Raw genomic sequence first — 14,305 nt, forward strand, 5'->3', positions numbered from 1 at the left:
CAAAAAAAAAGTAATTACTCGTCTAACGACTAGTTTTTATTGCCGAAATGAGAGCGGCTGTTTCCAATATCATTGAGATAGCACAACTCGAATGGACTATCGGCCATTAATGCGAAAGGAATTTTGTTTAGTAACTGATATACAATAAATATAAAAGAATAAAAATCTTCTTTACGCAATAAGCGTCTTCTTCAATTTTCTTTAAAATAATTAACTGCATCTACGAAATTACTTACGTTTACTATTTGTATTAACAATTGCAAGTTAATGTTATCCATAATTTGCTGGCACATTTCACACGAAATAAGAACACACTAGTCGTCCGATGCCCGAGCTAGAAGGCACTGATTGTGAGCTTCAGCAATGAAAGAGAAAGGCACACGTCGTCTAAGTAAACATTTGAAACACAACAACAACAACACTCAACCAAATGGAACATAAATATGTGGCTGTATAAAAGGGTGACATTTTAACAATGAATTCAAAATCTGGCAAATAAAAGAATATTAAGTACTTATTCAGTAAAATTCTAAGCTCAACTGAAATCCATCGAGTGGTATAGTAAGTTTGAAAATAAAAACTTGTTTTGTTTTTTTATATTATTATTATACGTAAATGTCGTCAATAAGCAAAAAAAAATACAACGTGTAATTATACAACACGCTACTGAAGTGAAACTTCTTCAAACACACAAACATACCGGGATAGGGGTTAAGGAATTGGTTTAATGGTATTATTTGTACACTATGCTGCGAAAGGGTGCAATGCTGATAGTAAATACACTATACAATGTCTTTATATACACCAATCACGGCTTTTTTGTCATTAGACAATACAAACCGACCGGTACAGGCCGCAACCGCTATGTCCCTGCATTTTAAGTCTGTAACATCTTCGAAAATATTCATTTAAATTACATGCTGTAAAGGGCCATATTAATCTATATTAAATGCACATTGTATTTAAAAGTACTTAATTGGATAAGGATTAATGCTGTATTGCTTAAAATCGCTTCGTAAATAAGCCATTAATTGTTGTAAAAAGTAATGGATAAAAAATGGTTATTGTGGGTTATCCCTAAGAGATGGACATACACCATCACTGACTTTTTTGTAGGCCTTTTTAAGGTGTACAATACTGCAGTATATTATTTTGATCTATCTCGTAGAGGTCAGCCAACGTTTNCGCTTCTGGCAGTTTCGACAGAATACAGACCACTTCGAATTATTTTATTTTATAAAATTATTTGTGGTACAAACGTGATAATTATGTAAAAAAGATGTTATAAACGTCGTCATAATGTCAAATGAAAAAACCGCCGCCATTTTGACGTCAAAAAATGAGGAACATGGAAGGAACTTAATGAAAATGGACTACAAGAAATGTAGCAGCGTTATATGCGACAATAGGTGGTATATTGTTTGTAAAATGGAAGTATAACCTATAAAACTTTCTTCTTTTTCCACTCATTTCTCTGTTGTTCCTAATTCGATCACGTCGAGAACGTAAAGACATTGCAAATGTCTACCTGTCCATCGTATTCGCACAATGCACTAATGTTTTGATGTATTCGAACCACCTACTCCATTCAAATTCTTCCCGTAAAATACAAAGGCAACTCCTAGCCTTTAGAATGATTTTAATTCTACCCTATTAAGTACGGTGGCAAATTTTGAAAAGCAGAATTAAAAACAGTCAGAGCAAGTTGATTGAATTGGTTTTTGGGTAAATGCTCAGAACCGTACGAAACGTTACAGTTACACTTTCGATGCAAACTGAGCTTTTGTTTTCAATTAAATATTCATGAATTCATAACGAGTATAATTAAATATCAACTTTGACCATTAAACGAACGCATCCGTGGCGGCATCATGAATAATAAAAGCGCCGGTTAAATGGCTACCGACTGGTCTAATTTAATAACGTAACGTGAGATACAAACCTAAGCCATTACTCGGCTTTACGTTTAATTTAAACCCATATATTAAGTGTCTATGTGCATAGATATGCATACTTGTATAGGTGGACGTAGATCTATATATGCGTGTTCATATCTAATTTATCGTCCGTTTGTAAGGGTTAATTTCACACTTATGCTAGTACGGTCATGTTTCATTTCGAGAACCCACCTGCCGACCTGTAAAAAGTTATTACCTACTCCCCTTGGCTCGCCAAGATAGTTCTATTTGTCATGTAAAACGTCTACTTTCTTACCGCCACCTCTTAATAAGAACGAAAGATCGGCAAAGTCATTAAAATATGCGCAACTTAAATCTATAGTCGGATTCACAGGGAAATGTCCGCTACGTCATTAAATTATATGTTCACACCACAGCCTGCTCCATGAGGAAAGAAACGCTAAATGGCTAAGTCATCAAAATATAGGTAACTTAAAACTATAGTTCGATTCACAAGGAAATGTCCGCTAAGTCATTAAATTATATGTTCACACCACAGCCTGCTCCATGAGGAAAGAAACGCTAAATGGCTAAGTCATCAAAATATAGGTAACTTAAAACTATAGTCCGATTCACAAGGAAATGTCCGCTAAGTCATTAAATTATATGTTCACACCACAGCCTGCTCCATGAGGAAAGAAACGCTAAATGGCTAAGTCATCAAAATATAGGTAACTTAAAACTATAGTTCGATTCACAAGGAAATGTCCGCTAAGTCATTAAATTATATGTTCACACCACAGCCTGCTCCATGAGGAAAGAAACGCTAAATGGCTAAGTCATCAAAATATAGGTAACTTAAAACTATAGTCCGATTCACAAGGAAATGTCCGCTAAGTCATTAAATTATATGTTCACACCACAGCCTGCTCCATGAGGAAAGAAACGCTAAATGGCTAAGTCATCAAAATATAGGTAACTTAAAACTATAGTTCGATTCACAAGGAAATGTCCGCTAAGTCATTAAATTATATGTTCACACCACAGCCTGCTCCATGAGGAAAGAAACGCTAAATGGCTAAGTCATCAAAATATAGGTAACTTAAAACTATAGTCCGATTCACAAGGAAATGTCCGCTAAGTCATTAAATTATATGTTCACACCACAGCCTGCTCCATGAGGAAAGAAACGCTAAATGGCTAAGTCATCAAAATATAGGTAACTTAAAACTATAGTTCGATTCACAAGGAAATGTCCGCTAAGTCATTAAATTATATGTTCACACCACAGCCTGCTCCATGAGGAAAGAAACGCTAAATGGCTAAGTCATCAAAATATAGGTAACTTAAAACTATAGTCCGATTCACAAGGAAATGTCCGCTAAGTCATTAAATTATATGTTCACACCACAGCCTGCTCCATGAGGAAAGAAACGCTAAATGGCTAAGTCATCAAAATATAGGTAACTTAAAACTATAGTTCGATTCACAAGGAAATGTCCGCTAAGTCATTAAATTATATGTTCACACCACAGCCTGCTCCATGAGGAAAGAAACGCTAAATGGCTAAGTCATCAAAATATAGGTAACTTAAAACTATAGTCCGATTCACAAGGAAATGTCCGCTAAGTCATTAAATTATATGTTCACACCACAGCCTGCTCCATGAGGAAAGAAACGCTAAATGGCTAAGTCATCAAAATATAGGTAACTTAAAACTATAGTTCGATTCACAAGGAAATGTCCGCTAAGTCATTAAATTATATGTTCACACCACAGCCTGCTCCATGAGGAAAGAAACGCTAAATGGCTAAGTCATCAAAATATAGGTAACTTAAAACTATAGTCCGATTCACAAGGAAATGTCCGCTAAGTCATTAAATTATATGTTCACACCACAGCCTGCTCCATGAGGAAAGAAACGCTAAATGGCTAAGTCATCAAAATATAGGTAACTTAAAACTATAGTTCGATTCACAAGGAAATGTCCGCTAAGTCATTAAATTATATGTTCACACCACAGCCTGCTCCATGAGGAAAGAAACGCTAAATGGCTAAGTCATCAAAATATAGGTAACTTAAAACTATAGTCCGATTCACAAGGAAATGTCCGCTAAGTCATTAAATTATATGTTCACACCACAGCCTGCTCCATGAGGAAAGAAACGCTAAATGGCTAAGTCATCAAAATATAGGTAACTTAAAACTATAGTTCGATTCACAAGGAAATGTCCGCTAAGTCATTAAATTATATGTTCACACCACAGCCTGCTCCATGAGGAAAGAAACGCTAAATGGCTAAGTCATCAAAATATAGGTAACTTAAAACTATAGTCCGATTCACAAGGAAATGTCCGCTAAGTCATTAAATTATATGTTCACACCACAGCCTGCTCCATGAGGAAAGAAACGCTAAATGGCTAAGTCATCAAAATATAGGTAACTTAAAACTATAGTTCGATTCACAAGGAAATGTCCGCTAAGTCATTAAATTATATGTTCACACCACAGCCTGCTCCATGAGGAAAGAAACGCTAAATGGCTAAGTCATCAAAATATAGGTAACTTAAAACTATAGTCCGATTCACAAGGAAATGTCCGCTAAGTCATTAAATTATATGTTCACACCACAGCCTGCTCCATGAGGAAAGAAACGCTAAATGGCTAAGTCATCAAAATATAGGTAACTTAAAACTATAGTTCGATTCACAAGGAAATGTCCGCTAAGTCATTAAATTATATGTTCACACCACAGCCTGCTCCATGAGGAAAGAAACGCTAAATGGCTAAGTCATCAAAATATAGGTAACTTAAAACTATAGTCCGATTCACAAGGAAATGTCCGCTAAGTCATTAAATTATATGTTCACACCACAGCCTGCTCCATGAGGAAAGAAACGCTAAATGGCTAAGTCATCAAAATATAGGTAACTTAAAACNAGAATAAAATTTTTTTAGCGTAAGATTCATGTTCAGGCAACACAAGAGTTCGATGGAACTTGAGAACATTCCCTTTGATCTGATTCACCTGGGGCGGTTTATTCTGAAAACGTTGACTTACATTTTTACCCTTGATAAGGATACATTTTCGGTTTTGCGGCAAACTTGCCAAGACATTTTTACATTCAGACCGAAGGCAGTTATAAAATATAGATGAAGAACGATAGAGAAAGAAATGGAAGAAAAGGAAAGAGAACAAAACGGCCAGCAATATTGAGTTCAGAACCGAACATCGGTCGAAAGCTTTCAATTTCCTGGAGGTCTCTCGGTAAAGTCACAAAAAAATACGCGCAAAAATTAAACAGCGACGTATTTATTTATAACAAACCAACAAATAGTACAAACAATAATATTAATAAACGTACGCTAGAGATTTTCGATGCTACCGTGAACTCAACTTTGGAACAACCCTGTACAAAGTCATATTAGCAGTGTCTTTCAATGTTTTTGACACATAATGTAGATGCATCTACATTTCATTCGATACCACTCGCGGCCAAGAGCAAGAGTCAATTTAGAAAGGCGAAGAGCGCAGTAAAACTGTGGAGTAAAAAGGAATTAATTTTCCATACTTATAACTCATCTTATAATAGTAGAAGCTTCAACAGGAGGAGGACTAGTTCTTATATTGCTCGACATGTAGATCAGGATGGGAAAATTGCCCTTTCGTAACCAATAATTTATTGCCTACATCGCCTTTCCAAATTGACCAGCACATAATTCATGCCCCCTGATGAACAAGGAGTTTGAACTTGGTAAAGGAGTTAGTCCTGTGCAATTTGCAATCAAAATAGCTTCAAACTTTTTCGAAACACTTAGTAATTTGTAATTCGATGTCCTTGAATTTTAAAATGGAATTACGGTTTTAAGAACTTTGAAGCTGTTTTGTTAAGGACTTTGCCCAAATAGTGGAGGAAATGTATTTTAAAAACATATAACTTTTAAAATGTTAATTAGTGCGTATTCTGAGAGTTCCATCTGTCTACCCTACATAAACTTTCGGTAAATATTATCAAAACTACAGCCAATAGATAACTACGTAATCTAAATCCCGATAAAGGTAAGTAATTCAAAATGGCTTGAGAGAAAAATTCGTAAATTCGATGTAGAATTAGATTTTATTCCCATAGCAAGGGACTTTATTCGATTTTCCTGCATACGACCCGAGACCACCATCGCACCATGACGGTAAATTTTTCGTAGCACACGCGAACGCCTCTATATACGTCTCTACACCATCGACGTAGACATTGAGTCGTAGCAATTTGCTTTTTACCAGAAAACGAATTTTCTGTATGCAAAATGTTTTCGTACCGATGAGACTGTCTCGTCTTCGGTGCCATTGCAATTTCAGCCCATCGACTTTTGTTTTGGTAAGAAAGTGCATCTCCGAGGTAATTGAATCCGTCGAGTGACTGGAGATTACGATATCGAACAAGTCCATCGGGACAAACTTGGAATATGATTTGGATGGAAGACCAAAGACATGTGAATAAATTGATATCTACAAACTTTAGTAGACAAAAGCATCATGGAATTTTTATCGAGAATATCTAGCTTAACGCCTATAGTAGATAATAAATCGATACCAAAACTAAGAAATAAAATTTCTCCCAACGCGTAACGAATTCTTCCATTGCGTTTCCATTTCTCCAATCCAGGACTTGATAGCTGCTTTCACCTCATCGGTTGAGGGTAATAATTACCCTTAAGATCTCTCCTCAATAGAGAAAAAAAAAATAAAAATCACAGGTCGCAAGATCAAGGAAGTAAGAAGACTACAAGCTTCAAGTTTCAAGTAAACTTGATTTTGAGGTTTAAGAACTGTTCTTTAATGTAATTTTCAAATCTTCTTCCGTTTTTAATCGTTATATTGTCAAAATAAGAAGGTATAACAAACATTACACAACGATTAATTTATAAAACTAACCCATAACTATTTTTTATTTCTTTGGAACGTCAAGAAGTTTTTATGTAAAAAGCAATTACAAATCCATTTCATTTATTCATGTTGTTTGATTTAGCAAGTCAAAAAAAAAGTAATTACTCGTCTAACGACTAGTTTTTATTGCCGAAATGAGAGCGGCTGTTTCCAATATCATTGAGATAGCACAACTCGAATGGACTATCGGCCATTAATGCGAAAGGAATTTTGTTTAGTAACTGATATACAATAAATATAAAAGAATAAAAATCTTCTTTACGCAATAAGCGTCTTCTTCAATTTTCTTTAAAATAATTAACTGCATCTACGAAATTACTTACGTTTACTATTTGTATTAACAATTGCAAGTTAATGTTATCCATAATTTGCTGGCACATTTCACACGAAATAAGAACACACTAGTCGTCCGATGCCCGAGCTAGAAGGCACTGATTGTGAGCTTCAGCAATGAAAGAGAAAGGCACACGTCGTCTAAGTAAACATTTGAAACACAACAACAACAACACTCAACCAAATGGAACATAAATATGTGGCTGTATAAAAGGGTGACATTTTAACAATGAATTCAAAATCTGGCAAATAAAAGAATATTAAGTACTTATTCAGTAAAATTCTAAGCTCAACTGAAATCCATCGAGTGGTATAGTAAGTTTGAAAATAAAAACTTGTTTTGTTTTTTTATATTATTATTATACGTAAATGTCGTCAATAAGCAAAAAAAAATACAACGTGTAATTATACAACACGCTACTGAAGTGAAACTTCTTCAAACACACAAACATACCGGGATAGGGGTTAAGGAATTGGTTTAATGGTATTATTTGTACACTATGCTGCGAAAGGGTGCAATGCTGATAGTAAATACACTATACAATGTCTTTATATACACCAATCACGGCTTTTTTGTCATTAGACAATACAAACCGACCGGTACAGGCCGCAACCGCTATGTCCCTGCATTTTAAGTCTGTAACATCTTCGAAAATATTCATTTAAATTACACGCTGTAAAGGGCCATATTAATCTATATTAAATGCACATTGTATTTAAAAGTACTTAATTGGATAAGGATTAATGCTGTATTGCTTAAAATCGCTTCGTAAATAAGCCATTAATTGTTGTAAAAAGTAATGGATAAAAAATGGTTATTGTGGGTTATCCCTAAGAGATGGACATACACCATCACTGACTTTTTTGTAGGCCTTTTTAAGGTGTACAATACTGCAGTATATTATTTTGATCTATCTCGTAGAGGTCAGGCAACGTTTGAATGTAAGCGCAAAAAAATGTGTTTATTTACGACATTACATTACAAACCTCTAAAATTATCAGTGTTTCTCTACTTATTATGCAATGTATTATACATATAAACCTTCCTCTTGAATTATTCTATCTGTTAAAAAAAACCGCATAAAAATCCGTTGCGTAGTTTTAAAGATCTAAGCATACATAGGGACAGACAGCGGAGGAAATGCGTTGCATGATTTCGTTACATAGCAACTCGCATGAAACGAACTTACTCTACCGTACGTAAAGAAGTTTCACTTCAAAAATTGTGGCAATTGTATATTTGTTATTAGTAACGTGGAGTAGAAATGGTGTCGTTTCAATCATTAATTACTGCACTGGGGTGTATTTAGGCAATTCGGTGAAAAGGCAAACGCAGCTGCTTTGATGGAATTAATTAGTTGGTAATTAAATTTATTTATGCATAAAATCTGCTGCCATTAGACGAAGCATTCGGTGAAAGGAAAGGAACGGGAGCAAAAAAAAAAAAATTAATGAACTTTTCGCCGAAACCGTTCAGTGCGATTTTGATAGAAGACGAACGAGCAGAATTGCGCGAATCTTGTTAGTAGAAGAATGCCAATTTCCATTGAATCCAATTACTGGATTTTTCAAGCTTTGCAGTCGTAACGAACCGTGAACTAGTGCTTGCCGCAATGAAAATATAAATGAGCATTCCTTTGCCTTCGCAAATGCATCTGCATCTTTTCTACACGATCTAAAAAAAGTTGACTCTGCTTACGTCAGGAAGCCATTCGTTTCGATACAAATTGAAACAAACCTTTCAATTTATCTCTTCAATTACCAGAGAAGCTTTTACAAACTAACCTCCCCGCCCTCTCCTCTCAGTCATCAGTTCTCATTTAGTTTCCTTTGGTCAAGAAAAATAAAATTTTTAATCAGTTAGGTAGTTGATTCGTAAACTTTTGGTTTTCATCTAAACAAATTCTAATAGTAATAAGTAAATTAGTATTAAATCCATCATCGCTTGTCTGGATACTCTTTTGCCTAAATGTGAACAACATGTCGTCCTAAATATTACTGTCGCTCCCAAAGATATCATACCGGATATCATCGTGAAATCTATAATGGAGTCCAAGAAAACTGAGTCAAGATTTTGTCTTTTTGAATCATTTGGTCTTTAAATTGTTGTAGATATCTAAAAAGATAGATCCCTAGATACATAAAAAATCCTGAACGTTGTTCGAACGTTGTATTTATTTTCATCATAAGGTCATCAGTTCAAGTTGGAAAAGCACCTCCACAACATCGTAACCTCCACGAATCATCGTATTTTCCGAAACCTATAAAACTTCTCACAAGATATTTATCTACCTCACTTTATTCCTGTTTTTTATTATCACTAGATATTATATATTATTATATATTGGTATGTCACTGTGATCCACAATACTTTTTTTTTTATGTTTTCGTGGAAGAGGGGAAATCTTCAGAAGACACCCAGCCGTCCGTACGACTGGGTAGTGTCGGATTCCCGAGGAAGAAGTCCACAATACTGCGATGTGGAAGGCAACGGAAAGATCACCACATTATGATATCCCAAGTAAAACACAACAAACTAAAATGATGGCGTCCTCTGGGGTGAAGCATTCCGGACGTAAACTCGTCCACCATTCGGGTGTCCGGGCGGAAACTACCCGGGGGATGTCATCAATAAGTGCAATAGGGGTAGGTGAAATATTTCACGAGTCGGAGCGTGGAATGTTAGGATAATGAGGCAAGTAGGAAAATTGGAAAATTTAAAAGTTGAGATGAATAGATTAGAATTAGATACTGTGGATACAGAAGGTTATAAATGAAGTGGTATTAGAAAGAATAGGAGAACAGTGGACTCTATGGAAGTCAATAATAGGCGAAATAGGTTGGTAGGATACCTTCTCAGGTATGAAGGTCTAGTCAGAGACATATTAGAGTCAGAAACGGGACTTAGGAGGGGTAGAGGTAGACCTAGATCAGATTACTGTTCCCAAATAGTTAAGGATGTGGGTTGTTCTAGTTTTAGGGAAATGCGAAGATTAGCTCAGGATAGGAAAAGGTGAGGAGGTGCGCGTCCACCGAGTCTTAGAACTGACGACCTTATTATGATGATAGCTTCTAATATGTCTCCAACTAGCCCTTCCTGTTTTAGAAGGTGTCCAGACATCTTAGAACTGACGACCTTATTATGATGATAGCTTCTAATATGTCTCCAACTAGCCCTTCCTATTTTAGAAGGTGTCCAGACATCTTAGAACTGACGACCTTATTATGATGATAGCTTCTAATATGTCTCCAACTAGCCCTTCCTGTTTTAGAAGGTGTCCAGATATCGTATCTCGCCTTTTCCTTACTGACTTCGATGGTGCTCTCTGTTGTTCTACTTCCAACGCTTCTCATCTTTTTAGAATTACCACATTAACCCTCCGCGAGCAAAGAAGTAAAAAATATTGTGAAAGTAAATTATTTTATGTTGCCGTTGAGGGCAGCGTAAGGTTCGCCATGTAAAGTGTTCGGTAAAGTGAAACAAATTGTTGCAAAACCCTGAAACAATAAACGTCACGTCGATGTAGACGTTTGGGGCTAATTAATTTCTAGCATGTCTTATAAAGCCGAAAGTGCTCTCTCTTTCTCCCTCCTCCTTTATTTCGGCAAATTATAATAAAGGAACGAAATTAGTCAACGTCAGAATTTTAACTCTTTAACTAAAGATGACAGGCGGGACGTCGAGGCATAACAACCCCCACAACTTAAAAAAAGCAACTTGTACCGCCGGCACCCTTCTATTAATCTTCTCGGCTTAAATTTAAATGTTCGGGATGGAATGCAATCCCTAATTTATCGTGAGACCGGAATTACTGGTCGTGGAATTTATTAGACATGAAGCGAGACGTGGATGTCTCCACCTTAATAATTGCAACATTTACCCTTACAAGACGACGACAACGATTCAAATCAATCAATAGATCAAAACAATGTACACTTTAAAATAATTCGAAGTGGTCTGTATTCTGTCGAAACTGCCAGACGCGAATCGCGATTTCGATCTTTTTGGATCTCATCAGCGCGTCGCAGGCAGCAAGTAGATATCCACACAAGTGGACCTTGTTGGAGCATACGTAATTCTAAAATGTAGCATCGTGCTACAGATGGCGTTTACTGCGCCATTTGTAGTATTTTCTAAAATGTACACTAGGACTCTGAAATCGCAAGTATATTCAATCTGTGCCCTACATCTGTATTTTATATTGTTGGACAGATTTGAGGTTATCTATGAGAAAACTCAAAAACAATTTTCCAGATAATCAATTCCTCTTTTAAGAATAAATTGAACAAAAAGAATTTCCCGACTTTTTCAGTATGCAGATTCGTTATCAAACTGACGTGAAGGTTTTCGATTTTTATAGAACGTCACAGGGAAATTTATTCCGTGGAATATGTCTCGTGCACTTTGTCATTGGATCGTAAATTATCGGGATGTATTTAAAGGACGTGATCGGTACAGTTTTCCAATCCAGCGACTGCCGAGAACTTTTGATTACATGTCCCCTTGAAAACGTAGATATCTTAAGAAAAGGGAAAGACGAAATGGAAAAAGGACCAGAACCTTCGTCCTCATGCATAATAAATAACACACTGGAATCGTCATAAATATATCAATGCATGAACAGTTGGAAAAAGATTATCCCGCGACACTTTCGTTTTATCTAACAAAAATATTGGAACGATATATATTCCGGAAGCCTGGAACGTGTCAGTATTTATCATTTGGAAGTCGTTCTATTTGAATGGATGTAGTATACCTAAATGGTTGGTAGGGGAACAGAAAGACAATGGGCCTTGTAGATAAAACTGCTACAATTGTGAAAGAAAGATGAGACGCAAAAAGTTCGTGAAAAGCGAGGATAATTTAGTGCGAATGGTTCGGAAAATTGATAGCGGAGTCGATAGCTCTGACCCTGGATCGAAGCACACACACATACAAGCGGTCTCCATTATTTTCTATTAGACACACGAAATGATTCATTTAACATGTCCACCGGCTAACATTCTTAATTGAATAGGTAACAAATGGACGAGAAGTTCTCCATCATCGTTTCAACCCAAGTTTCCAGAAGAAGAATTTTCTTGATCTTCTTCTTCCTTTTCGTAAGTTTATAGCTAATACACTCCAGGTCTCCAGTGACCGCAAATCGTTCTTTTAACGATTAGTTGAACCACCTACTGCTACAGCACTCGTTACTGATATTTGTTTTTGTTGTTTGTTTGTGATTTAATTATGTCGAAGTTCTGCGAAAAGGAAGGGCACGCAGGTGTACGTTCCAATCATAAAGGTTCTTATATTTTACTCTTACTGCCTTCAGAATACGACACAGTTGTAGTAGTGTGCTTGTCTCATCTGCGTTTTCATCATTCAAATATCTCTGGAAGTCCCCCAAAAGTCAGACTTCATCTGAAATTTGCATGATTCGTTCTAACTAATCTAACTCAATCCTACATTGTGGTGAAAAACCGGAAGGGAGGAAGGTTCTTTCCTTTCTGCGTTTTCATTGTTCAAAACATCTCTGGAAATCCCCAAAAGTCAGACTTCATCTGAAATTTGCATGATTCGTTCTAACTAGAGACTAATACTGATGGGCGACCAGCCTCTCAATCCTACATTGTGGTGCAAAACCGGGAGGGAGGAAGGTTCCCTTCCTTTCTGCATTTTCATTGTTCAAAACATCTCTGAAAGTCCCCAAAAGTCAGACTTCATCTGAAATTTGCATGATTCAAACTGTTTTTATTTCCTCCTTCATGTCATTAATTGATCATGGAATCAGGTTTGTTACTTCTAGAAAATAATAGATCTCCAGGAAAAGTTTAAAAATCCAACAACCAAACAATGACTACATATTCTGATAGAAGAAGATACAAGCAAAATTAGTGGATTTTCCGAACTAAATATGGGAATTTTGAACCTTGAAATCAGAAAGAATTAAGATAATCTAGAACTTTGTAACAAGATAATGAGACAACTGGTTTATTAAATGTACTTAAGTGGTACTTGTAGTGACCTCTTCTGTTTCAAACTTTAAAGATATCAATTGTGGACACCTTACAAGCCAGAGCTTTACACAATGCTACCTATAGTTCACTATGTATGTTGTACAGATGGCACCTCTACTCAATAAAAACTAGCTCTAATAAAAACCGCATTATTTAAACTCCATAAAATGATTAAAATGTTTTCATTTATATTGAATACTAATATAATTATTAATTTAATCGCTTATCTCAATAATTATTTAATAAATAACTACGTAGAACATAATGAAATTCAGAAAACGTGTTAACAAATAATAATCGCGCAAGTTTTCAACTTAATTGTGCATTTCTCAAATATCTCTGTAAGTACAAAGTGCAATATTTTCACGGAAAATTAATGTGTCGAGTAAACAATGATGTGTACCAAATATTTATGGAAACATTACAATAGGCCATTCCGAATTAACAACAATTAACAGTTACGCGATGAACTAATAATTGAACAGAAAAATAGGAAATAGGGTTATAAAATTAGTTAGTAACAAGTATTTCAATAAGTAGTAGTAGTAAATTGTTATATTCTATTGTTTTCGAAATTAAAAAAAAGGAAACATTAAAAATCTCCTAGGACACGAAAAAGTGAATAATCAATTTTATTTGACTTATACCTAACAAGAAAAAAGTAACTAAGTATGGTTAAAAACAAATAAAATATAAAATACGAAAATCTGTAGGTACTGATTTCAAAAATTCGTTCCCACGCGTTTGGTAATTACTACAATCCCTCCTAACAAAAATGTAAGCTACAAAGTATGATGAGGTGGGGGTTGGGGTAATCGACCGTTGCCTACTCTATTATTTCATGTGCATGTAGGAGGAAGGACCCCTCTAGTTTATCATAAATAGACGCGTGTACCTGTGCGACCCTGATTGTATTGAAAAAGGGGGTGCAAGACGCACCCGGCACTCAAGCAGTTGGCACGAGTCATAGTAAGGGTGGGATTTCCCTATGGGCACGTTTACCATGTGCCAGAGGTAAAGTTTAGTCTATTGGGGAGCAAGACGATAACGCAAAATTAATTTGTTAGTAGACGCATAGATACATGACTCTTGTTTTCAGTTTTGTTTAAATTTCCAGTACGTACAAAAT

At 35.7% G+C, this 14,305-nt stretch overlaps 1 protein-coding gene across 2 annotated transcripts in view; it reads right to left on the reverse strand.

The window, feature by feature from the left end:
* Positions 1-492, reverse strand: part of LOC108735721 (cubilin) — a 230,979-nt gene extending 230,487 nt beyond the window's left edge. For both annotated transcript variants that reach the window (XM_018467862.2, XM_018467852.2), the window contains exon 1: positions 237-492. The gene's annotated coding sequence lies outside the window, so the exon portion shown is untranslated. The remainder of the gene's footprint in view (positions 1-236) is intronic.
* Between the last annotated feature and the right edge of the window lie 13,813 nt (positions 493-14,305).

The sequence above is a fragment of the Agrilus planipennis genome, unplaced genomic scaffold (assembly GCF_000699045.2).
Source record: "Agrilus planipennis isolate EAB-ADULT unplaced genomic scaffold, Apla_2.0 scaffold5, whole genome shotgun sequence".
In the NCBI taxonomy this organism is placed as follows: domain Eukaryota; kingdom Metazoa; phylum Arthropoda; class Insecta; order Coleoptera; family Buprestidae; genus Agrilus; species Agrilus planipennis.